Here is a 25384-nt window from a genome sequence, read left to right as displayed (position 1 = left end):
GAAATGAAGTTTTCAGATTATCAGTTACAGGAATATTTATTAAGGTCCTCCTATATGATGATATATTAATATTCTCTTTTACTTGTTTTCAAGAACAAGGGTTAATAATCCAGTTTAATATACTTTATGTGCTTTGAACCTTCTTTTGAGAACCCTTGGAAATAAACCTTGGCCCATGTAACTAATCTCCCAAAGAAATGAGGTAGTATGCTTAATAAATTAAGACTATGTTTAATACACTTCTTCCATTTCTGTTCCTTTTTTTGCATATGAGTCTGGGTTGGATCAAAGCTGAATGAATTGCCCAAAGGCAGAGGCCTATGGCTATTAAGTTATAGAATAAGGAGCTGTAGAAAGATGAGAATGTCTAGGAAGCAGAGGGGGTGACATTGATAAATGTGGGTAGAAGTAATGCAAAATTTACAAGCCAAATATAATTTTTGTGATCTGATGTTTTTTACAACTTTGTCAAGACGGGACAAAATAGAACATAAATACGTTGAGGTCTATAGAGAGAAAGGAGAGGAAAACAAAAAAATGTATATAATATATAATATGATAAATATTGCCCTCTTTGATGATACTGTTGTGCAATTTTTAACTTATGAAGACTACCCTTTTATTGACCTACCATCAAAACCAATCCCATTGCCATGTGTTTTCATTATTTTTCCTGTAGTAGAGAAGGGCTGCTGGTTTGAGCTAGCTTTTGTCTTACTGTCCCTCACCTCTGCAGAACAAGTGACCAGGATTAGAGGTGTATCTCTTGTGTCTCCCTAGAAAAGTGTGTGTATGTGTGTGTGTGTGTGTGTGTGTGTGTGTGTTGTGTTGTATTTTTTTTTTGCTTTGGGTCTCTGTGTTTGTATGTGTTTATATATTTAATTGACCCCTGTGAAAATTGAACCCAACACCTAAACCTCCTTGGAATCATCCAGGCTAACCAAGTGAGCTTTGTAGTATTAGCTCAGTCAAGGTATCACCATCTTTTTTAATGCTAACTTTCCTCAAACCCTGACAACCTAAGGCACCCCTTATATGGCAAGCATCCAGCTACAGACTCTACCAAGGTCTGCGATGTATTCTATAAATTTAAGCTGGAAATGTAATTTCAGATCTCAGAGAGGCCTGTGTTGTTGCAGTGATATTATAATCAATGACTATAGCTCCCTCTGAAGCTCATAAAATGACCTCTTTCGACATTGATTTCTTTTCTGCTCTTTTACCTGACCTTTCTGCACCCTCCCATGTTTCTTCATTTGCTAAGGCATGATATTTTATTGCCAAGCACCCTCATGATAACTACAGTAGCCATACATTTAGCTTTGTTCAGGTCATTACTGTCTAAATAGTCTCTGTTACAGCAGGATCTGGTCCTAGGAAGCTAAGGATGTAACCACTTTCATAACTGGTCCTGGAGAACCTGAGCCTTTGTCTCTTTAGTCAAGAATTACAGTGTGTTGTTTTTTGACTACAGAGTCTAAAAAGATTCCCAAAGCCTTTGCTTGGTCCCTTCTTTTTGAGAAAGACCCTAAAGAAATTGAATAAGCATCAAGAAGAGATTGTAGGTCCTTGAATTCACGTTCAATCATTTTCTTGATCTGAAATCTCACTTCACCATTGTCTTTGTAAAACCCCAAAGGAGCCTCGATCTATAAGGTAGATAGATTTTGTGGCCATTATGTACCCTAAATATTACTTATAGAAAGAGAGGCAATAACCTAGTCCATTGTTTACATAGCTATTGGCAGTTTTCTGAGTGCTTTTCTCAGAATCATTTGTGAGGCAATTTATAGAGTGCTTTTCTTACAACCACCTTTGAGGTAGATACTGTAAGAACTGGTATCCCCATTTTATAAGTGTGGAGACAGCCTCCAAGAACCAAAGTGATTTATTGTCATCACATAGTGAGTTGAGAAGCACCTCCATGGCTCAAATTCAGGTGTGCTTTTCATCAGATTTAGAACTGGTAGGGACCAGATCACTGTGTCCAATCCTCCTATTTATAGACTAACGACTGAAATGATTAAGTAACTTGATTAATACTTACTCATGGATCTATGATCTTATTGATCCAGGAGTTGCCCTCCGATGGTTTCACATTGTTGTACATTAAACCTATACATGCCAACCCATCCTACGCAACTCTAATCCCTGTCTTCTAAAAAAATTGCCCCAGGGGTTTTTACTTAATGGATCAACTTTGTGCAGGTCACAAAGAGCCATCAGAGCTAAGATTTTTAACTCTTTCATATCTTTGACTCTAAGTCCAATATTCTTCCTAATGAGAAATATAAAGTCTGGTCCTTTTGGAACATTTCTAGCCCAGTCACACAGGTAGTGGAAAGCCTTCAAGGGAGTTCTCAGGAAACCATTTAGTTCTCCCTAAATGGTGAGGAAAAGAGCTAGTCAGGGAGGAAAAGACTGTGTTGTGTTTCCGTGATGGAGTTTCCAGAAGGTTTCTAAGCACCTGATATGCGATGGGCTCTTTCTTTCCAGGCATCTGCTTTCTTTGCCTAGCTCAACATTCCAGGGAGGTTTTCTCTTACAGAGCTCAGAAGTGAACATGTCAGCACCAAACAGCTACCCGGTTTTGTAAAGAATGCCTCGGCTGACAACTTCACAGCTGCTGAGGAAGAGGCCAAGCCTTCCTAGTAAAACGATACTCCACACAAGAGCCTGTGTTCTGTTGAGACCCACCATGTCGTTTCTAAATCCCTTTCCTTGGGGGTCAGGGAAAGGTGCCAACCGCTTCATTGTTATACTCTATCATTTTGCAATAATAACCAATTTCCACACTCAAGCCTACTGCTACTTTTGAAACATCCAAGGGATTCTGGGATTGGATTTGGTTTAAAACAGAAACAATGGTATTCAGAAACAAGATGAACAGTCTATCTGATACTCTCTGAGTCATGTTTTATATTAAAGAAAATATTTTAGAACACAGAAAAACATTTTTGTGGATGAATTCTTGTATATTTTAGTAAATGAACAATTGGTTGAGCACTTTTATGATCTTTTGATTGTAGGAAAAAAAATGAAGATTTTCTGAAAGCATTATTAGTTACCATAGATACTTAGTTTGATTTGACCAAGGAAGAAGTAATATGGAAAGACAGCAGAAAGAATTTTCTCTATCTTCACATACCAGCTGGCAGATTTTTTTTCTTCAGAAGTACCATAATCTTCATGAAGCGGAGTTAATTTCACTGAGAATATGAGCCATGGTGAAATGTGGTTATTCCTATAGAGAATAGCTGGCAGACAGAATAGATTCTTTAAAAGATTGCCCTAGGTCACTTGTTTCCAAAACCATTTAAAGAATGGTCCATTGTCAGTTATCTTAGTCAACCTGTTTTCCAACAGTTCTCTTTCCATATCCAAAGAAAAAGAAACTTTATCTCTTTCCAGAAGTGCTTTGTCAGATGTTGACAGACAGAGCATGGAACAGTTGAAAAGGCTGGTGAGAAACTTATGGTAGAATTGGCTGGAGAAAATGGAAGACATTTTCTTATAAATAGATTTAACTGTGAGTCTCTGAAACCCACGAGTCAATGAGTGTTTTTTAGAGAAGTAAGATAATGTGGAGATCACATATACAACACAATCTATTTATATAGATGAACATGTTTATATGTATTGTATGCATATATGTATATACAATGTATACATGTATATAAAATATATACCTATATGTACACATGTGTATACACAAATGCATTTGTATATATGTGCTGTGTTTCCATGGTGGAACTTTGTATAAATAGATTTTTATTACAGCTATATTAATTGAAGATTTTAGCTAGAATGACTTCTTAAAAATTCTTTATCTTCTGTCTTTGAATCAATACAAGTATTGGTTTTGAGGCAGAAGAGTGGCAAGGATTAGGCAACTGGGATTTAGTGACTTGCCCAGGATCTAGCCAGATTTGAACTCATAGCCTCCCAACTCCAGGCCTGGCACTCTATCCATTGAGCCACCTACCTGCCCTTTGGAATGACTTTTCAGATAAAGTGCAAGTGACTAGTAGTAAAATAGACTTGAATTTCTTTAGTACTTTTAAAAAAAATGTTTTATAGTAACTGAAACTTGTGTCAGTATTTGTTTGAATGTTCCCAAGTATATCTGTGAGCAGTTGTGGGGCATTTTCCTTCAGTAAAGCTCAATGCTGGGAATGTTCCAGGATCCTCTCTTATAATCTATGATGATAAATTTTCTACGTATTTAATAGCAATTCTTTCTTTTTGGGCTATGTGATTTTTTCCATGTTTTCTTTAAAACCAGTGTTGGTAAAAAATGGATTATATATTTCCATTTTGTAGTCCAGAAGAAGCATAGGGTAATGGATAGCATGCAGGTAGGTTAGAGTCATAAAGACCTGTAGTGATGTGTCAATTAGTTGGGACAAGCAATTATTTTTATATGGTTTTATTTTGTGACAGCAGTGGACATATAGGTGTACTTCTAGCCTGACTCAGAATATCTGACCTTGACCTGGTAACACTGGATTGAGCTGATTTCCCCAGCTTTAGTTAGTTTTCTGTCCATTGGATACTACATTTCATGCCTTATCTATGTGTTTCATTACTCTTTTTTTCTGTGGTTTTGAAGAATACATATTACTCCAAGAACGCATTTGAAAGCTGCCATTCTTAAAAAAAAAATGACTGCTAGAGATATTTCAGGAACTCTTTGTATGGTCAAGTTATGCCTTTCAGGATCATTCAGGATCATAGTGAAACAGTTTAACTATGCCAAAATTTAAGGAGAAGTTTAGTTAAATAGAAAAACAAAGAACTGCTAAATAGATATAAAATAGTCTAATCTATAGAAAATAGACATCAACAAACATCAGAGGAATCTGGCAGCTGTAGGGGTTAGTTTTGATTCCTCTACAATGTGGTATAGGTTTCTTGAAGTGAAAGGATCTAGATGAGTAATAAATACACAAACTGTTAACTATTGCTATGAAGAAAAAATACTTGTTAATGGATAAGGCAATGCAAAGACTGGAGTACTGAAGAATGGATTAAATTGAATTTTTCCATCAAAGGTTATGTTCAAACTCTTGTCAGAAGTTGAAGTGATCCTGTAAGATCTGGGCATCTTTAGATGACTGTAAAACATTCACCCTCCAAAAATACTTGAGGGATTTTTTTTTACTTCCAGTGGGTCTAGAAGTCTTATTCCCATCAGGGAATGGTAAATTCTGAAAATATGTGGACATAGTGGGAAGTAAAATTGTTCTAGAATTAGAAGTTTCCAAATGGAGATGAATACTACAATATATCCTTGTTCCATATCATGTCATGGAAAGTTAAGGAATTTTGGAATCAAGAGATGATGACAAACATGTTTCAGTAGACTGAATTCAACTCTTTGAAATTCTTTGGAAAACTTAAGGGCTCTAATTAAGCCTATCCTTAGAAAAATAGAAAATTCATCAAATATATGCTTGCTACCAAATATGATAAGTATAGTTTTATGATAAATAATTAAAGAACATATTACAAATTTTGTTAACTGATTTCTTAGCAAAAAAATTCTTAGCCTATTAAAATTTTTTAAGATATAAAAAGATGTAAGGCTTATTGTGAATCAAAATATTTAATCATTTACTTTGTCTCCAATTATTCTCATAGCAAATTATGAATTTTTGCAATGTACTTTTATTTTACATCAATTTTTTTTTTCTCCATAGGAAGCTGGCGAGACAAGTAGGAGGAAGGTTTATTGTTGTTCAGTTGTTTTATTTGTGTGAATCTTTGTGACCTCATTTGGGATTTTCTTGTCAAAGACACTGGAATGGTTGGCCATCCCTTCTCCAATTCATTTTACAGATGAGGAACTGAGACAAACAGGGTTAAGTGACTTGTCCATGGTCACACAACTAATAAGTGTCTGAGACCAGATTTGAATTTGGGAAGATGAGTCAGGCTCTGCATTCTATTCATTCACAAAGAGGCACTTTAGCTGCTCTGGGTAAAGGATTGCTCTTCCCTTTTTACAGATAATGGGCTTAGATCCAAAGAGATTCAGTGAAATGGTAGGGTCATATAGTTAATGGCAAAGCATAGACCATCACACAGTTCTTCTATACCTAGGATACCTAGAATTCCTCATTTATTCTTTGGCAGAGAAAAAAACAAACAAACCTAGAGAGGTGCTTCAGGAATAAAAGCAAAGGATGACCGGTATGTTTACTAATATTTATTAAACCTTTAATTTCAGGCCCTAATAGATGGAAAACAATTTAGATGTTGCTGTGACAGCAAAAGTGGGTTGTTGGCTTTCTTTTGGCCTTTTGTCACCAGAAGTTTCCCTTAATTAGGAGGTGCATGTGAACCTGAACATGAGCAGAGAATCAGCCAATGTAATCATTAGCTGATTCTCCTTCTAGATGTGACAAGTGATGAATCAACCTAAGCTTGCCTGGAGCTTTCTTCCGGATAATACCCAAAGGGGAAACCCTCCTAGCTCAAGTAGAGCATTATCAAAAGGGCCTACTCTTCTCCTCATTGCCCACTCTTTTTCCTGTCTTGTCTATAGAACTACCTGAGGACATATAACTGCTGACTTTAGCTTTCTGGCTAGTCCTTGCTTCTTGGAGCCTGAATATGAGATGAGGAAGGGAGGGAAATCCTCCACAAAATTTTCTTCCCATGATTGCATTTTCTGTGCCCTTCCCCCCCCCCATCTTCATACACATTTCTCTTAATAGTTTCTCTTTCCTCCTTGGAGTTGGAGTTCTTAAAATATTCTACCAAGGGCTTTTTCAAAACCCTTCCCTTACTTTGGCTTGGCTACCAGCTCAGAGTCTCTCACCTTAGAGCAGTAATCCCCAAATCTACTGTTCTTACCAATTGGTCTGAGCTTTTAATAAAGTCAGTATATTTGAGAAAGCCTACTGAGTAGAGTTGTAGAAAAAGGCTGTAATCAGTGAGGAATCAAAATCCGCTCTTGTTATAAGAAGTCAAATTCTTAGTATTGGCTCTCAACCAGCTGGAGCCTTGCTCTGCTGACCCTTAAAACCTCAAGACCCTATTTCTTCCCATCAGGAGGTCATTCTTTAACTATATCATGCCTTCTGACTTCCACATAGGACATAGTTACATTCAGATAATATTTCCCCCAATAGATTCATAATACCTAACATTTTCTAGAGTTTATTTTAAATAGAAAGAGATACTTTGATTCCCTAACTGCTGACAGAGTAAGGAGGTATTCCTTACTGTCTGGCCCCTCTGCCATTACAATTTTGGTTGGTCCTGAATGACCCAAGACTCAAGATGGTAAAGTTGTCAATGTATAGACAACTTCTACCATAAGGGAGGAAATGATTTGGCTTCTTAGGGTACAGCTATATTTCACAGAGAATTTTTCATGGCTAACTCATGCTCTGATCTTAACTGATTTAGTAGTTTCCCCGGGCCAAAGAGTCCTGATATTAACCTTTGTTGCCCAAGATTCTATCTTATTCTTGGATCAAATATTCTAGTGCCTCCCTTTTTTGGGAGGGTGGGGATGGGAGAGAGACCTGTGATTTCACTGATGTGAACATCCACACTCAGTATATTTATGTAATATGATATATTTTATATCTATATATCTTCTGATGAGGAAATTCTTTCTACCAGGTTGGCCTTGCTTTGCAATTTAGAGTCTCCTAAAAGAGAAAATAAATGGAAAAAAATGTTATTAACCTTCTACTATGTTCAAAACCCCCAAGTCTTTCTTACTTCCAGGCTGACTGTCTGCCCATATGCCCTACTACCTCTTTATTGTTATTGCTGTGTTAGTGTTGTTAGTAATAATAATGACAAGGAGGGAGAATATTGATAGTCATCCTCAAAGCACACAATAAACAAATTAGAGAAATCTACAGAAATCTTTTTGAAACAAGCGTACATTACTTCATAGAGAAATTACAAAGGATGATAATTAGTATTTTCCATTTGATTTGTCAAATGCAACCCAAAGCAGTTGATGAAGCCTGTTGAATGACTAAGGTCCAAGAATGGAATGAAAAGATGACACGTACATGAACTCATACAACGGTATGTCAGAATTGGGGCACTGAACAAACTGGTAAGTCATGGTGATTTGTTGATGGAAATGAGTTAAGATGGAAAGTAGCACTTTGTTCTAGCAGAAATTATAGGAGACTTATCTTTAAGGGACCCAGCCTTAGTGATCAATGTGGATTGCACAAGGAAAAATGGTAGAAACTATACAGCCCATCAGTTTAACACTCACTAAATACTTCTCAAGGCACAAGAAGCTTGTTCTCTTTTGTGTACTGACATGACAAATCCTCATACCACATATATAAATCTTAAAAGATCCTCAATAACTCAACCAATAAACTGTACTAGAACCAGATTCATTATCACAGACCAAAGTCTGGTTCAGAATCACCTGAACATATAACATTAATCCACAAAAACTCAATAATAGTAGTTCTAATAGATTTCATCATAACAAATGCTCATAAACTCCAAGTTAAATGAAATTATCCTAGAAGAAATCAAAATCATGTGGAAACAGAATAGCATATATGATCTTATTCTGCCTGCAATTAGAGCTTTACTGAGGGGCCTTTCAGTAAAGAAGATAAGAATATTACTTCTGAATATCTTTCATTCAACTACAAAATGTGAATATTTTTAACTACTTGTATAAGAGTCCATAGAATGTTAATATAAAAAGAATAATTTTAAAAAGAGATAGAGTAATAGCAAGGTAGCAACTTTTCTCAACGCTATGTCTATCCAAACTATCAAACAAGATGATAATGATTTCCTATAACAATAAAAATTGATGTTTGCAAAATATTTTATATTATTTCATGTAAATATTTATTCATATACATAGTATCAGATTACACGTCACAGGATTCCCCTTAAAGGTTAGAAAACCTTAAAGCTCTTTTGGTTTTTCAAAGCCAAATTCCCTTAAATGGCATTCGAGACATCTACCTTGGAATGGATTGTATTCATAATGATGGAAGCTAATATTTGCAAGGAATTTTAATTTTATATACATTATATCATTTGATCCTCACAACAGTCTTGTTAGATAAATGCTACTGGTATTGCATTCCCAATTTCTTCAGAACTGAGGATGAGGGAGTTTAAGTAATGTATCCATAGTCACACACTTAGAAAGGCTTAATTTGAACTCAGATCTTCTCTCCATGTCAGACATTCTCTTTGTAAGCCAAGCTGCTTTAGAGTTGATTCTGTTAGAGTGATGTACTAATATACCTCTTCCAATCTAAAATTATGGCACTTTTCTACCACTGTGTCTTGCTGTGTTTCCCTTATATGCCTACAATAGCTAATGCCACAAGTTTGGAAGAGCTAAGTTCCCTTCCAAATGTTCTAAAATGGTTGAAGCAGGTCAGACAGCACAGAAGGATTAGCTCTTTGTTTATTTGTCTCTCCTTTGAGTCCATTTCCGTTTCTTCTAGCTTCTTCCCCCTGGCTGCCAGAACTTCTGTCAAGTTGTCATGAAGAACACTGGCTAGTCTCTCTGGGTTGTAGCCAGTTCTGATACAGAGCGTGACACGGGTGGAGCTCAGTCAAAAGCCATGGACCTTACAATTTTGTAAAGAGCCCTGGCCAGCTGGAAGAACATGAGCTTTGCTCACTGAGTGTGCTTCTTTATTAGCCCCCAGATCTTCTTATTAGAAAGACAGACGCACCAGTCACTATTTACTTTTCCTCTCTATAGATAATTATACTTAATCACCTCCAGGAAAGAGGTAAATAACCTGCTATATACAATACAACGCCAGTATCTCCTCTTCTTTCTTCAGAAAGTTGTTACTAAAAGATCTGAGGCTTGATTCTGTGGATCATCTGTCTTCCAAAAACACACTAGCCTAAAGGGAGAATCCCATTGACCTAACCATTGTGTCAGATGGCTAATTTGTGGGGGACCCAGCAGATTAATCTGACTAAAGAATAGTTATGATCCAGGCACTCCTTTGCTCAAAACAAGCAAATAGTATTTCTTAAAATAAAGCCCTTCAGTCTGACATTCAAAGATCTCTATTCTCTGGCCTCTGTCTTCTTCTCCAGCTTTATCCCTCGCTTCTCTTCTCTCATTATATATTCCGCCCAAACAGAACTATGGCTTTGAAAAACCAAAAGAGCTTTAAGGTTTTCTAACCTTTAAGGGGAACCCTGTGATGTGTGATCTGATACTATGTATATGAATAAATATTTACATGAAATAATATAAAATACTTTGCAAACATCAATTGTTATTGTTATAGGAAATCATTATCATCTTGTTTGATAGTTTAGATAGACATAGTGCTGAGAAAAGTTGCTACCTTGCTATTACTCTATCTCTTTTTAAAATGATTCTTTTTATATTAACATTCTATGGACTCTTATACAAGTAGTCCAGTGCTGCCCTCTTCAATGCCATCTGCTCCTGCCCTGTTTCTTGTACCTGGAATAGTCACTATTCCATTTATACCCATATCCTATCTATCTTATCAATGCCCAGCCCAGATATTACCTCCTCTTTGATGTCTTCCTTCGTATCATAGTTTGGAAGCAATTGTTCTTCCTTTGAAATCTCATAAAATTTTGTATATTTCTTACTAATTCAGTTATCAAGATCTAAGTTGTATTAGAGTTCGTTCACATGTCTCATCTCTTCCATTAGAATATGAATTCCTTGAAGGCAGAGGTCCTTTCCTAAGCAGGTAATAAACTTTTCTTCCATTGACTTTGTGTAACTTAGTTTGTATTATTATTTTGGAATATACTTAATTGTGTATTTGTAATTTTTCCCCATTTCCATCTCCCCTTTCCTATTTACCAGTAAGATTTAGGGACAGTGCCTCATCTAAGCACTGTGTTTCATCTAGAATGATGCTCTGGACCTAACAGATACTTAATAATCATTTACTGAATTAAATAGAATTTTTATCTTGGCCTTCTCCTTCAGTGCAGAGTAGATCCTCAATAAATGTTTTTTATTTAATTCATTAATTCACTCAAAAATATTTGACTGATTGTCTATCATCAACAAAGTATCATGCAGGCCATTTTGAGATTACAAAGATACATAGAGATTTGAAGTTGTAAAAAGATATTGTTATATTGTAGTATCTTTTTTGGAATACAGGCAGAGAGGAGACACCCTGCTTTTAGATGGTGGTTTGTAAAGGAGCTAGCAAAAAGGTTTCTGATACTTTTGAGGATGAATTTCTTTCTTTTGGGACAATACATTAATCCATTTGAGGCAGGACTTAATAGGTTCCATTTATGTCTTCCAATGTAGTAAATAGAATCCATGTCTTAAGAAGGTCAATGGAACTCCAAATAGGCAACCATTAGTTCTTATCTCTATTTGTTAAATTGTGTGTTCATTGTGTCATTTTGGCATTGTGTCATTGTGTCATTTTTTTAAACCTCTAGTTGAGAATGAAATCTACTTTCCAGAGATTTTGGTTTTACTTTTAAATGAAGGAAAACAACATAGAAAGAAACCTACTGGCTAGAAAGAGACTTTTATGAGGATGAAGTCTTTTGAGAGAAACATGGGGCAGTTGACATCTGAAGGGAACAGAGAGGTGTGGGTATGGCTTGCAGTTTTTTCATAGTTGGATGGATCCCTTTTATATGCCTGTTCCCATTCAGTTGAGATAAACTTTGTTTTGAAGATATATTACATTCCCTGATCAAATGGAAAAAAAAATTACACCTGTCATCATATCTAGAATACAGCTGGCCAACATGGCCAAGTGCCACAGGCACTTTTCACGTGGCCTTCCTGTGAAAGCCATCCAAGTACCCATTTTCAGCAACTGGAGAAACCTTGTGCCTTTAAATGGTAATCCAGCCATCTCCATGGACTAGGGAATACTTTGGGTTCTTGCTTATTTATCAGTGGGAGCTTCCCATGAAGAGTTAATTGGTGATCCTTTACCACTTTCTAATATTTAACCCGGTTGGCCCCCTCCTCTGCCACTCATCACCTAGGTCAAATTGCAAGATTCTTATGTTTTGTGTTTGCACCATAAGACGGTTGTCTTGGACAGGGGTTGTATTAGAAAGAGATTCTGTTTTCCCAGCCTTCTCAAGCTTCCTTCAGGTTTGTTTCAGTGTTTCTTGGGTGTAGAACTTTCTCTGATCTGATAGCTTCGCTTTTTCTCTTCTTCCTCCAATCTGTCATGGGTTAATTTTTCCTTGCTACTTTTAGTCCTTGATGTGAATCCTCCTATATTAATGTGGTTTTTGAAATGAAAAACCCCTACAAGCACAAAGAATGTCTTGGATAGTTTTGCATTTGCAAATAAAGCCCTAACAAATGCTCATTTAAAAAAATATATTTTCCCAGCTGAGCACATTAAGGCTATATGCTGCATCTTTGTATTCACTTCAATAAACCAGGTGTGCTTCTGGAGATTAGCTATTTTTTATAAAGAATGATTTTGAAATAAATGACAATGGGCTCATTTCTCTTTATGCTGAGGATAACATTAAACGAAAACTGCAGTGATTAGTTTTAATACCTCAGATAGCTTAATGAGTACTTACTAAAACTATGTGTGTGTATGTGTGTGTGTGTACACAAAAGGTATACACATGTGCATGAATAATTTCCCAACAACTTAAGTAGTACCTGTCAGTGGTCTTAATATATGAGCATTTGCAAATTGTTTTGGTATCTATTTCTGCTGGTGCTTTTCGGCAGGAAGTACCATTCCCCTTCAGACCTAATTTTAAAAGAAAATGCTTGTGAGAAAATAGGAAACACTGAGATCCTGTGCTTTCAAAAATGAAGTAGGATTTTAGGTTTGTACTCAGCTTGTTGTGCCTCCCAGGGCAAACTCATCTCTAGGAGTATGCCTGTTCTCTTATTTGGAAAACAAGAGGGTGAGGAACATGCAATTGATGTGGTTAAAATGCAAGACTTTAGGAAAGTGGAGAAGGTTTGGAATTGCTGTCATGGTGAGCACACCAGGAAATCAATAAGAGATTGGTAAAAAGGGTTGTTGAGTAGAGCATGTATGGATCTATAGTGGGTAAGTCATTCTGTTTCTGTGCCTTTCTCCAACTCCACTCATTAGCCCTGAAGAAAGGACAGAGGTATAAGTGAGGGTTAGGAACTAGCAGGGAAGAAAGGTAAGGGTCCAAGAAGTCTAGAATGTTAGTGAGGGCCACATTGGAATGACCATGGAGAGAATCCTGGCCATCTGGAAGCTGATCTGGGCAGGAGGGGGTTCAGGTTTATATCCCACAAGAGTCTAGGGCAAAACACCAAAGGTCTATGTTCCAGGAAGGGCACAAAGACTCTTGTGAGATTCCTGGCTTATCAATCAGACTCAGTTTCCTTTAAATGACTATATTATTGCTGTTCATTGACCAAGTACCTTACCTTATTTCTTTCACCACCTTTGGCTCTCATTTGGCTGTTTCTGCTGCTATAATTTCCTTAGAGGGTGAAAGCCAAAAAGTGAAGGTCAAGTCACATTCATCTTCATATCTTAACTGCACTCACCCCAAAAAATTTAAGTGAAGGAAGTCGAATCTAAAATGAAGTTTCTGGATTTTCTGTGGATTCTGGTGTTTTGTATTTTCCCTGTCTCACATTGATCACAGATCACTTAGCTGTATTGTTCCTGTATTGTGCTTACATTGGCATAATCTACAGATGGAACACTGGTGTTTATTTTCAGAAACATGACTAAGAAGCTTTCTATGTGCTTTTTGGGGAGTCCTGGGATAGAGTCAAAGGTAACATCATTGCTTCTGTCTTTAGGATCAAATGTGTAAGTGTAATGATAAATCTATGCAAGATGAAAACTCCAAGATGAGACAGAGTGACCTTTTAATAAAAGTAGAATGCCACATGACTCCTTCTAGGACTTCTGGAAAATATGACTAGTTTCTTTAGGGTTAAGAAAGAGTTAATGATATGCTTTGCCCAATGGAGCATTTCAGTTAATTGAAGGTCAGCCAATAGTATTTACTATTAAATATCATTAATACCAGGTGAGAAGACTAAAAACTTTGCAGGTAGAGGATAATGATTTTATATTGTTCACATGAAAGGGAAAGTATTCCTCTCAGTCAATCTACCCACCATTGTCTCCCTATTTTACGAGCAGACTCTTTATGATCCACATTATAATCAGGTGAGAACATTGTACTTTGCTATTTGTTCCTAGGATCTGTGTGAGATGCTATTGCCCTATACAGGTAAAGTTTTACTCTTTTGCTGAATTTCCTAATGGGTATTAGGGCTTAAGCACCCACACGTGGGTCATTGTGGGGTCTAAAAAAATTTTTTATAGGAATGCCAAGAAATGCTTAATGTTTGGCATTAAATCTGAACTGGGACTGGAAGCAAAGGGGAATAGAGAATTTATGGGAGTATATTTTTAACATGTTTTTTAGGATACAGGGAAGATAGGAGGCCACTGAGTAATGGGTGTATCATTAATATCCCATGCCAGAGAATATGGTATCATAACATGACAATGGACTGAAATTGTGGCTTTCTTCACAAGGAAATGGGAACCATAATTCATAGTACAGAGGAAGAGCTGACAAATGAGAGCTCTGCCTCTGTCACCCAACTTCATCTCTACCCCCTCCCCAAATCAGAGCTTGTTGGCTGCTCTCATTTAAATGAACCCTTTTGGAAAGCTTTTTTTTTTTCAGTGAACAGATCGGGTGTCTAATTTTAGCCATGGCAGCTTATAATTAGAAACATTTCTAAACTTACTTGTTTACAAACACCTGCACTAACACTGTGTGTTGGCAGTTTTAGGATGGGTCTGTGACAGGAAGGGTAAGGGGGAATGAGAGGTGTCACTCCAGACTGCTTCCACAGTTGCTGGGCACTAAAGCAAATGCAGTTTTTCTTTTTTCTTTTCGTTTTTTTTTTTTTAACTTCTCTTCTGGGTGAGTGCCTCCAGGCCCACGCAACAAAGGCATAATGTGTCTGCGTCACACTGCGGGGCTCTCCTTTCGCTGGAATCAAAGGGATTTGTTGGTCAGTTGTTATTTGGGACAAGGTTAGATTTAAAAATGACACCCAAGGGAGAAGTTCTGGTGACTAATTTTAGCATCTTGAGATCTGCATTGGACAAAATTGTCTCTCTCGTTTCCCATGACTTCTATATTTATATATCATTCAGTATACTGTATAGCTGATCGATTCAAGAAAAATGAGTAGAGATTGCCATCCGTAATATAAATAATTTTACCTGAACTGAAAGAAATATCTATGGTTAGAGAGAGTGCTACCTATTTTAAGTGATCGGGTCTTTCAAACTGAAATTGAATACTATCAGGGAGTACAAAAAAATGATGCTCCTGACAAAATGCTGTGGTACAGAGACAGTCTTGCAATCTGATTCTCACTGATTTGGACTTTATCCTGAATGTTTGCTAGGATAAACATGGTTGTGCCTTTCACAGAATACTAAAGTTATTTTGAATATAAACTTGAGAATAAAATGAATAAAGAAAATAGAATATGTATTCATAACAGGGTTTATGGAAAAGATTAGAATGGGGCTGTTATGCTTAGCAGAATCCTGTGTATTTGTGGGGAGCATCTACTACCCTCAAATTGGCAATCTGCTGGAATTTTCCATCATTAATGGAGGTCTGTCTGGCTCCCAACTCCAGTGACCATTTAACGTCAAAGTAGAGATGGGATTGAAACAATAAACACATATTGTATGCAGGGCCTGTTGAGGAGACTGACATTTCTGGAGAAAGAAAACATGGAAAATTTATTCTTCACATCTGAGCCAAGTATAGTAGAATAGGATGGTTTCTTTATTGTCATATACAGGATTAGTCAGATACAATGACTATTTTAAGAGTTCCTTCTTATGGCTCCTTTTTAAAGCTACATACACACTCTCAACTCTTAAATGTACTACCTTTGTTCTAGCTCACAATGAATGTTTAAAGAATTTAATGCACTTACTGTCTGGTACTAGAAGAACGATGAGGGATTAAATAGGGAAAAAGGACTTTTGGCAGAACTTGCAAGCTGGTTATTTTGACCAACTCTTATGTCAGCTGTGGTCTTTTTACAGTATCTCCTTATATGGATGAGTTTTCTAGCTAAAGAGAACCCCGAGTCTCTGGTTTTATTCTTCTTTCATTGAGATGGGAATGAAAACCCCTTCTCAGTTAATGGATTAGATTAGTTAGCACCCACTCTACACAAAGTACTGTATTAGAAAGTGGGGGTAGAAAGAGAGGGAAGAATAAAATAGATGGAAGACAGAAGCCTTGCTCTTGAGGGCTTATGTTTAAATGGAAACTTCAGGTCATGAGCCAGAGAAGTAGAGAGAGATTTGGACTTGAAGAGACCTGTATTTGAATCCTACCTCTGACACTTATGAGCTGTGTTTCTGTTGGCACATCATTAACCTTTCTGAGTCTCTGTTAAATGAGGATAGGAATAAGGATATTACCTATTCCACAAGGTTGTTATAAGGATTGGATGAGATAATGTGCATAAGTCATTTTGTAAAGCTTTAAGTGTTCTATAAATGCCAACTGTTACTTTCCAGAAGCCACGAAATATAAAAGTCAGACCACTGCTTATTTTAAATAAGTGACATTGCCTAGCCAGAATAGAAAGGGTTTTTTTCCTTCCCTTTTGCTCCAGGAGATTGCTTAAATTCTCTTAGAGTCATTCAGAGTGGAAAGCAGAGTAGTGAACAGCTACTGTTGAGCATTCATTTTCATTTTTGGTCAGACCTGTGATTTTACTGGCATAGGGAAATCCCAGTGAAGAAACATCCTGTACCTGGGCACATCGGTACTTGCTCTGCAATTTATGTCTTAGAGATTTTCCTGGGGCACTGAGAGGTTAAGTGACTTACTATGTGAAAAACTATAGTTGCTTTAGTAGTGGTTCCTTATTGTAAGGTGATAAGGTAAGGTGGGAAACTCTCTATATTTCGATTTTTGCAAAAATACCATATTCCTTAGAGTGCTCTTTAGCATATACACAATTCCTTCCTTCCTTCCTTCCTTCCTTCCTTCCTTCCTTCTTTCCTTTCCTCTCTCCCTCATAGGATGAAAAAAGGCTCTTGGGCATAATCTACTTATGAAAGCCATTCCTCATAACAACCCCTTTCTCAACTGAGCAAACTACAGAGCAGTTAAGGAACAGTTAACTATCATGCCTTGGTTCACACAGCTACTAAGGTTCTCTTGATTTCACTTTCAGTGTTCTGTGCATTCTGTTACACTACCCAGCCCCCTACCACAAGCACTCAGACCTATGACAAGAAGACACATTCTCTTTTTTTCCCCCTTCAGTCATCTAGCTAGCATCACACACATATACTTAATATGTGATGTGCACAAAAGTGGCATTTGATAAATGTCTGTTTAATGTTCGTTGAATTATTCAGGTTTTGACTAAGAGATTTCTTTAGAGTTTCTTATATTTAAGTTTTATACCATTCATTTTCACAATAAAAATTTTCCATTTTATTTAATAGAAATATTTATTTTTAAATAGTTTCTGGCTTTTTCTGTCTAATATCATTTTAAATTTGCCCTATCACGTCCTTCATTTCCACCTTCACTGTCTCCTTTTTAATACTTTGGAATGTGGTAACCATCACCACACCTCTTCTCAAATCCTCTCTAAACCCTCCCATAACTCCCACATGAGAAACAACCTCAGTGAAGGGCTTAACACAGGATAGAAGAAAACCAGTCCATTAATAGCTCAAATTTGCCCTCTTCCATATTGTACAGTAATGTTGTATCCAAGGCAGAAACTTCACTTCGTGTGTCACTTGGTAACTCATTTTAAGCTAGCCCTTACATTACGCTCCTTGAGAAACAGACTAGTGGAAAGCAGAGCCATTTGTTAGCTGTAGGAGTTGTTGCTACCTTAAAAACAGATTAGCATTCCTTTCCAAGCCCGGCATTTCTTTCCTTTGTTTGTGTCATGCCCTTGCTTACCTTCACAAGTGTTCCCATGGAGCAATGCTTCCAAAAGGTTAAAGGAGAAATCAGTCAGGAGGTCAGTCATCAGTATTTATTAAACATCCATGCTTTTCAGAAAGCTTTTAGGTAGTGGTGGGGAAACCAAGAGAAATGGAAGATAGCCTGTACCCCAGAAGGACCTTCAGACCAGAGAGGAAGAACGTGCATGAGAACTTTTAGAAAGTAACATGAGAACAAATACCAATTACTGTTGTGTAACTGAGTATGTAAGTGCAGGGGGGGGGGGGGAGAGGAATAAAAGGCATGACTAGGGTTGTTGAAAGAAGGAGAGTCTCTTAAAGCTTTTAGGAAATGAGCTGATTATTTTTGAGGGAGCTAAAAGGAAAATTGAAATTGAAGCACCTAAATTGCTGGAGGCAGATCTAATAAAATCTCAAATCCTTGAAGAGATTCTACCCTTTCTACAGTCAGTTGAGGCTTTGAGGTCATTAAGAGTGGAGCATTGGGTACATGCTCACAAGAAAGATTCTTTTCATAGTCTGCATATTAAAACTATGATTCATTCTCCCTGACTGTATCTAGTGCCTGGAATTCTCTCCATCCTCTGCTATGACTACCAACAATCATAAAAGATAGGTTGAAGCCATATTGTGAGTTCTAGGACCATGAATGCTAGCATAAGAAGTTTGTGCTTTATTTCATAGTCAGTGAAGTTCTGCTGACTATATTTGAGCAAGGGAGTGATGGATGACAGTGATACTTATGGTTACCTCTCTGGTATATGGATTGAAGAGGGGAGATAATAGAGTTAAAAGAACTTCAGGTGAGAAGTTATAGGGGTTTAAACTTGGATGGAACTAATGGCATTTGAAAGAAAATACTGGAGATATGTTTTGGAGGAAGAAACAATAGGATTTGGGAACTGATTAGATATTAAGGGAGGTTGAGAAGAGAAAATGCAAAGATGACTGAGTTTTTGAGACTGGATAGTTGGTGCCATTAACAAAAAGGAAAAAAAAATTATGAGAAGGAATAGCTTTTGGAGGACAGATAAAGAGTTCTTTTTTTTTATTTTAAACCATTCATTTAGTCAACAAGTATATTTAGTGCCTATTGCCATATTATACCATCCTAGACTAGTCTAGAGGAAATAGAAGTAGTACCTAGTTCTTACCCTAATGGAGTTTATAGATTAGGATGATAAGATCCAAACATAGATAAGCATAATACACAAGATTAAGTGCATTATAGCACTGAAATGTTGTGCCACTTTGTTGAACAAGACAAATCATTATTGATTTGGAAATAACAGAGAAAATTTCAAGGAAGAGGTGGCATTTGATTTTAGCTTTTAAAGGGGTAGGGATAAGGACTGACCCTGTGATCTCAATGGTATAAGGAACTCTGACTGAGAAAATTCCTTCTACCAATTTAGAGTCTTCTAGGTAGTTAGTGGCATAGTGATAGAATACTGGGTCTGGAGTCAGGAAAACTTCAAGGCAAATGTGACCCCAGATAGTTACTGAAAGTGTGGCTGTGGATTAGTCACTTAACCTCAGTCTGCCTTATTTTCCTCAATTGTAAAATAGAGATTTAATGGCACCTACCTCCCAGGGTTTTTGTGAGGACTAAATGAGATAATTGTAAAATGTTTAGCACAGTATCTGGCACAGAGTAGATGTTTAATAAATGCTTATTCTGTTAAGATTCATTTATCACAGTTTGTTTAGCCATTCCTCAATGGATGGGAATCTACTTTGTTTAACAATTCTTTGCTATCACACAAAATGCTGCTCTACACATGTTGGTAACTGTCAATATATTTGTCAGCAATTTTCCCAGATCATTTTTATGAATTATCCTTGATATCACTTCCTTTCCGTTTACAGTGAATATTTGTGTTGTCTTTATGTTTTTTCCTATTCATTAAAACACCGCCTCCAGTTTTTAGGGTTGTTTTAATGATGGATGACCCTACAGAACATTTTCAAAACCTTGCCACTAAGAGTTGGTATATGGTAGAATCTTGGCTTCCTCTAGATGGGACAGCCAGTCATGCAAGATTGAGAGCTGGGAGAGTTCTGCCCTTGGCATAGCCTCTGGCAACTTAAACTATAAAAGGATTAACCTGGGTTCCATAGAACAGAAAGCTTTCAGGGGCTTTTTTTTTTTCTTTTCCCTGAGCCTCAACTCTGTAGAATTCACTTCTCAAATTCCTGATTGGCGCCACCTTGCTGCTGTCTAAGCCTGGCATATAGTGGTCTTTTAAAAATATTGTTAAATTGATTGATTGATTGAATGTGGAAGGTGAAGGACAGGAAAAAGCCAAAGATTTAAGAGTCAAAAAGTTAGGGTTTTGATCATAGAAGACCGGATACATTGTAGTATAATAGATATAATAAATAGTGATAATATTTTCAGAGATAGAAAAATTCAAATCAGAGTAAAGAAGAAGTCTAAGAGGAAAAGATAAATAAGTTTGGTTTTAGACATGTTGATTTTTAGGTGTCAGGGAAACAACCATGTTCTGTCAGCAATTATAATTACACTAGGAGCAGATTAATTTACGAAATGAATATAGAAAAGAGAAAGACAAAAACAGCCTTGGAGATGGCCACATTTATTAGGCAGGAGGGGAAGAAAAGGACAGGAATGGGTAAAAGGTGAGGAGGAGAAGGGATTCAAGGATGAAAGTGAGTTTATCAATGACTATGGGTAATCATAGAGTCAAGATTATGCAGAAAGGCAAGTGAAGCCAGAAGAAGTATAGTGGACTGGGAACATAGGATTGAGGGACTAAAGGTCAGGCAAAGAACAGGGTCAAGAAAATCAAGTTAGAGAAGTGAAAGAATCAGAAATTGTGATCACAAGACAGAATTTCAGATCTTGAAGGTTGCAGAGTTTTAATTGATAGTGAAGACTAGAATGTGAATAGCAACTGAGTGAGTAGAGAACAAATGAATGCCATCAGAATTGAAGAGGTTAAGGATGAGGCCAGGGTGTTAGAAGGGTCATCACTGTGAATAGTGAGGTTGCCAAGGATAATGATAGGAAATGAAGAGGAAAGGAAGGCTGCAAGCCAAGTGCTGATATCATTGCTTTTTTTGGAACAACTTTGCCACTAATTGCTGATATCACCATAAAATTATTAGAGCTTGAGTGCTTCATTCAAGGTTTTCATCTTTCAAGTTAAACTTAAATATTCTGCTAAGTATTCCAAGCCTAACTGCCCTATTTTCCTCAATGGGTGTCTCTTCTGTTGTCCCAAGCGTCCTGAGTCGACTCACCCAATAAAGAGGTGTGTATGCTACAATTAAGATATTGGTTTCTATTTTTAAAAATTGACTAGCTGCTCAACTTTGGCCTCTCTTAACCTCTGGTATCCTGTTTGCAAAGCAGGGATAACAACACTTGTCTCCACCTCCAGTAAAGAGGTTTTGAGACCTAAATGGAAAACATCTTTCCAGGTTTTTGAGTATGTTTTTAAAAAAGAATTAGGTAAACATAATATATTATTTTTCTTTCTTTCCTTTCTATCATTCGCATATAGTTTAGTGAGTCCTAGTTAATGTTTCATCCTCCCATGTTTTATACACAGTTCCCTCATGTTGTTATAATTAGCAATTTAGTACACAATATCCTTGGTATTGTACAACCCTCACTAAAGACTTCTTCCTGCTCTGTCTTGTAAATACATCAGAGTGAGCCATAGAAAAAAATTATAGGAAAAAAATCTTGATGAGAGGTGACTTATTTTTGTCTTCCATTTTTCATTTTCTTTGCTGTACCCTCTATTCTTCTGTGTCGAAAGGCTTTGTTGGGGGGGAATAGGCTTTAGGTTTAAAGGAAACAATATTTGACTTGGTAGATTGAATTGTAAAATCAAAGAAAGAAGGGACGATATCCTTATTTGACTTCATGGTTTTCAGTATAATGGAGGCAATACAGAGTTATTCAATAAATATGAACTGAAGAACTAGGGGAACCTTTTTAGAATGTGGAGAGGCCAAATACGAGTCTGGGACAGACTCAAAAGAAGAGAACCAGGGGCAGCTGGGTAGCTCAGTGGAGTGAGAGTCAGGCCTAGAGACAGGAGGTCCTAAGTTCAAACCCGGCCTCAGCCACTTCCCAGCTGTGTGACCCTGGGCAAGTCACTTGACCCCCATTGCCCATCCCTACCACTCTTCCTTCTATGAGACAATACACCGAAGTACAAGGGTTAAAAAAAAAAAAAAAAAAGAAGAGAACCATACATACCTTCACACACACACACACACACACACACACACACACACACACACACACACACACACAAGGATTGAAAACCCCATAAATTCTGACGTTTTAAAAAATTGTTTAAATTTGAGAGATTATTAGCAATGAGATAAATGTGATTTATGCAGTATTGTTGAGAGTAGCCTTGTAGATTCTTTATATTGAAGCACATTCCTTGGGGGAAGAGTGGGAAATATGTCCCTTATGTATTAGGATGTATGGGATAATATATGGGAATATGGATCCCAGGTAAACTCATTTGTGAAACTTTAGAAGAAAATTCTCTTATCTTTATTAGAGGAAGGAGAAAGGTTTTACTTCAATAATCCTTTTCTGAGCTATATCAACTGACTTATTTTGTTTTGGGCTATATATAATGGGTTCATCTGCTAGTAAGTTACATGAAACCTATAGTATAAATATAGGGGCACAGGTGCTTCCCCTCTTTCCATTTTCCCCTATTAGGTCCCAGGCATGAGTTTTTGCAGACACATGACCCCGGGGGACTGTCTAAGCCTGAGGCTATCAGTGGGGATAGCTATTTAAGAGGTTTGGCTTTTATATCTGAGCAGCCAAATTGTGCATGTAACAATAGGGACCAATTATTACACAGTAGAGCGTCCCTGATGAAACACAGACAATGTGTGTTTAATATGCAGTGAATTACATGATTTTCTCTTAAACAATGAAGATGTTTCTGCACCTTTAGGGAGAAGGGTATTTATCTTTTTAAAAAAATGTTCCATTTGCCTCTGAAAGTCTTGTTGTGTATTAACATGCATGATTTGAAAATAATTTCATTGATATACCTAGATTCACAGCAATAAGCAGGTGCATGTGTGTGTGTGTGTGTGTGAGAGAGAGAGAGAGAGAGAGAGAGAGAGAGAGACAGAGAGAGAGAGAGAGAGAGAGAGAGAGAGAGAGAGAGAGAGAGAGAGAGAGAGAGAGAGAAAGAGTTCATAGATACTTGCCTTCTTCAGTGGAAGAACTGACTTATTTCATGTTTTGGTTTTTTTTGGTTAAAAAACCGGTTCATTCAGCTTTCTCCAGTTAATTGTTAGACAGGTTATTTTCTTAGTCTAATCATCTTTTATGCATGTGCATGAAATTCAATCCCATTAGCAACTATTGACTACTTGTGCTCAGTGATCCTGCCTTGGATTCTACTGAGTACAAAGAGTATGGAATCTAAAGTTGGTATTCTAATGGATCTCCATATTGATCATTCCTGAATATAGCATGTCACATGGCGGAATGACTACTAGAATCCACCTCTCCTGACTCCTTGTCTAGTGCTCTTTCACCTGCATTTTGAGCCATTTCTGTTAGGTGAAGATGCCCCCTTTAAGAGATTGCATGGTTTGAGTTTTTATAGAAAAGAGGGTAAAGGTGAAATTCTAGAAGTGCCAAAGGACTTGCATTGAACCATTACGTTCACTTCTGTAGAATTCACATACCCATCATCTTTCTGTGTATACTAATACCAGTCTAGTTAATGTCCTTATCTTCTGCCTAGATTTCTTTCAGTCACTTCCCTCTCTACTCAATCTTCCACATAACTGCCAAAATAATGTTTAAGCATAAATCTAATGGGATATTGGTTTTAAAAAGATGAGCCATCATCCCAAAAGTGAAATGAAGCATCACTAAATGACCACTGCAATTTCTCATGGGTGATCCTGTCTACTCTCCTATACTTGTTTAATTTTGGGCTCAAGGCATCCATTTGTTGTGTCTAAGACAAATATATTAGTGGATCGTCTCCATGGGCTAATAACTAGATGAATAATCTGGACAATAGGCATTTTTATCCATTTGTTTTTTTGTTTGGATGGTTCTTATCTAGAAACCTCAGAAATAATCTAGGACTCATTCTTAACCAAGAGCACTTGGGAAGCCCTCACAATCTATAGAGAATTCCTCTTTAGTTTAGACTCTCCTCAGGAATTCCTCTGTGACAATAGAAAATACCTTTGGTAAGTATACTGTTCCCTATTTTATGCTTCACAACTTTTTAATAATTGGCAGATTGTCAAGTGATAGAATTTTAGAGAAAAATGAAAATCAAATATCAGTCAGTGGGACATGGAGATGTGTGTGCATGAAGGGAGAGCTCATGCAACCACACTTAAAAAATAATAAACTATAAAGAATTCAAGTAAAAGGTGCATTCATAGGCATGTATGGCTGCGTTTGTTCTTTAGTAGTATTCCTGAAATGCCAGGAAAAAGCAAAGAGGGCCTCCAACATTAGGTCACCTCTTGTGTCTGAATTATGAGAAGACATGGGCAAGAGTCCCATTGGATGGATATGGATGGACAATATAATGTGCAATGTTGGAGAATTTCCTCTACCTTGATGAGTATCACAGATCCATTTATCTATTGGAGTGTCACTCTCAGAATAAAAAAAAAAAAAAAGAACAAGCAAGCAAAATTTTTAGTGGCTACTTATTTCTTTAGGATAAAATAAAACTCCTTCTCCTGCCATTGAAGGCTTTCCACAACCTGACTCCAATCTACCTTTCTGTCTTTATTACACATTACGCTCCTTCATATACTCTTATCTTCTGTCAAATTGGACTCCTAGCGGTACCCCACACAGAGTCTTCTGTCTCCTGCCTGTGCACTCATGCCTGAAATATGCTTCTTCCTCATCTCTCTCTCTCTCTGAATGCCTTTCGTCCTTTAGCGCTCAACTCAGGTTCTACATTCTCCATTAAGCCTTTACCTGTGGGAATTGTGAGTGTGTTCTTGCTCATAAAATTATCTTGCTTTTATCTTGCTTGTGTACATGTTGTATCCCTTCCAATAGAATATAAGTTCATTTAGGGCAAGGATTGCTTTGTTTTTTATTTTTTGTTTTAAGACTTTGTGCATTAATAGACATAACAATAATAATAATTTAAGTAAGTTTGCAAAAGGACTTTACATGGTATCTCATTTGGTCCTTATAACAACCTTGGGAAGAGGGTGTTGTTATAACTTCTGTTTTACAGCTGAGGTAGACAGAAGAAAAATGACTTCTCCAAAGATATGTGTCTAATAAATGTCTGAGGTTTAATTGGAACTCAAGTCTTTCTGATTCCAGATTCAGACTTCTATCCACTGTTCCATCTAATTGTTTCTAGCCACTTAGT

At 37.0% G+C, this 25384-nt stretch overlaps 1 protein-coding gene across 6 annotated transcripts in view; it reads left to right on the top strand.

Moving 5' to 3' along the window:
* ESRRG (estrogen related receptor gamma) overlaps positions 1–25384 on the top strand; it is a 584537-nt gene that overhangs the window by 27395 nt on the left and 531758 nt on the right. Inside the window, exon 1 of one of the 6 annotated variants that reach the window (XM_044674414.1) lies at positions 12057–12118. The exons of the other annotated variants lie outside the window; for them this stretch is intronic. The gene's annotated coding sequence lies outside the window, so the exon portion shown is untranslated. Of the gene's footprint in view, positions 1–12056; positions 12119–25384 lie in introns of those variants that run through there. 6 annotated transcript variants of the gene reach the window in all.

The sequence above is a fragment of the Gracilinanus agilis genome, chromosome 4, assembly GCF_016433145.1.
Source record: "Gracilinanus agilis isolate LMUSP501 chromosome 4, AgileGrace, whole genome shotgun sequence".
Classification (NCBI taxonomy): Eukaryota; Metazoa; Chordata; class Mammalia; order Didelphimorphia; family Didelphidae; genus Gracilinanus; species Gracilinanus agilis.
Note: the sequence above shows the minus strand (reverse complement) of the source record. Positions and strands in the feature narration are given on the sequence as shown.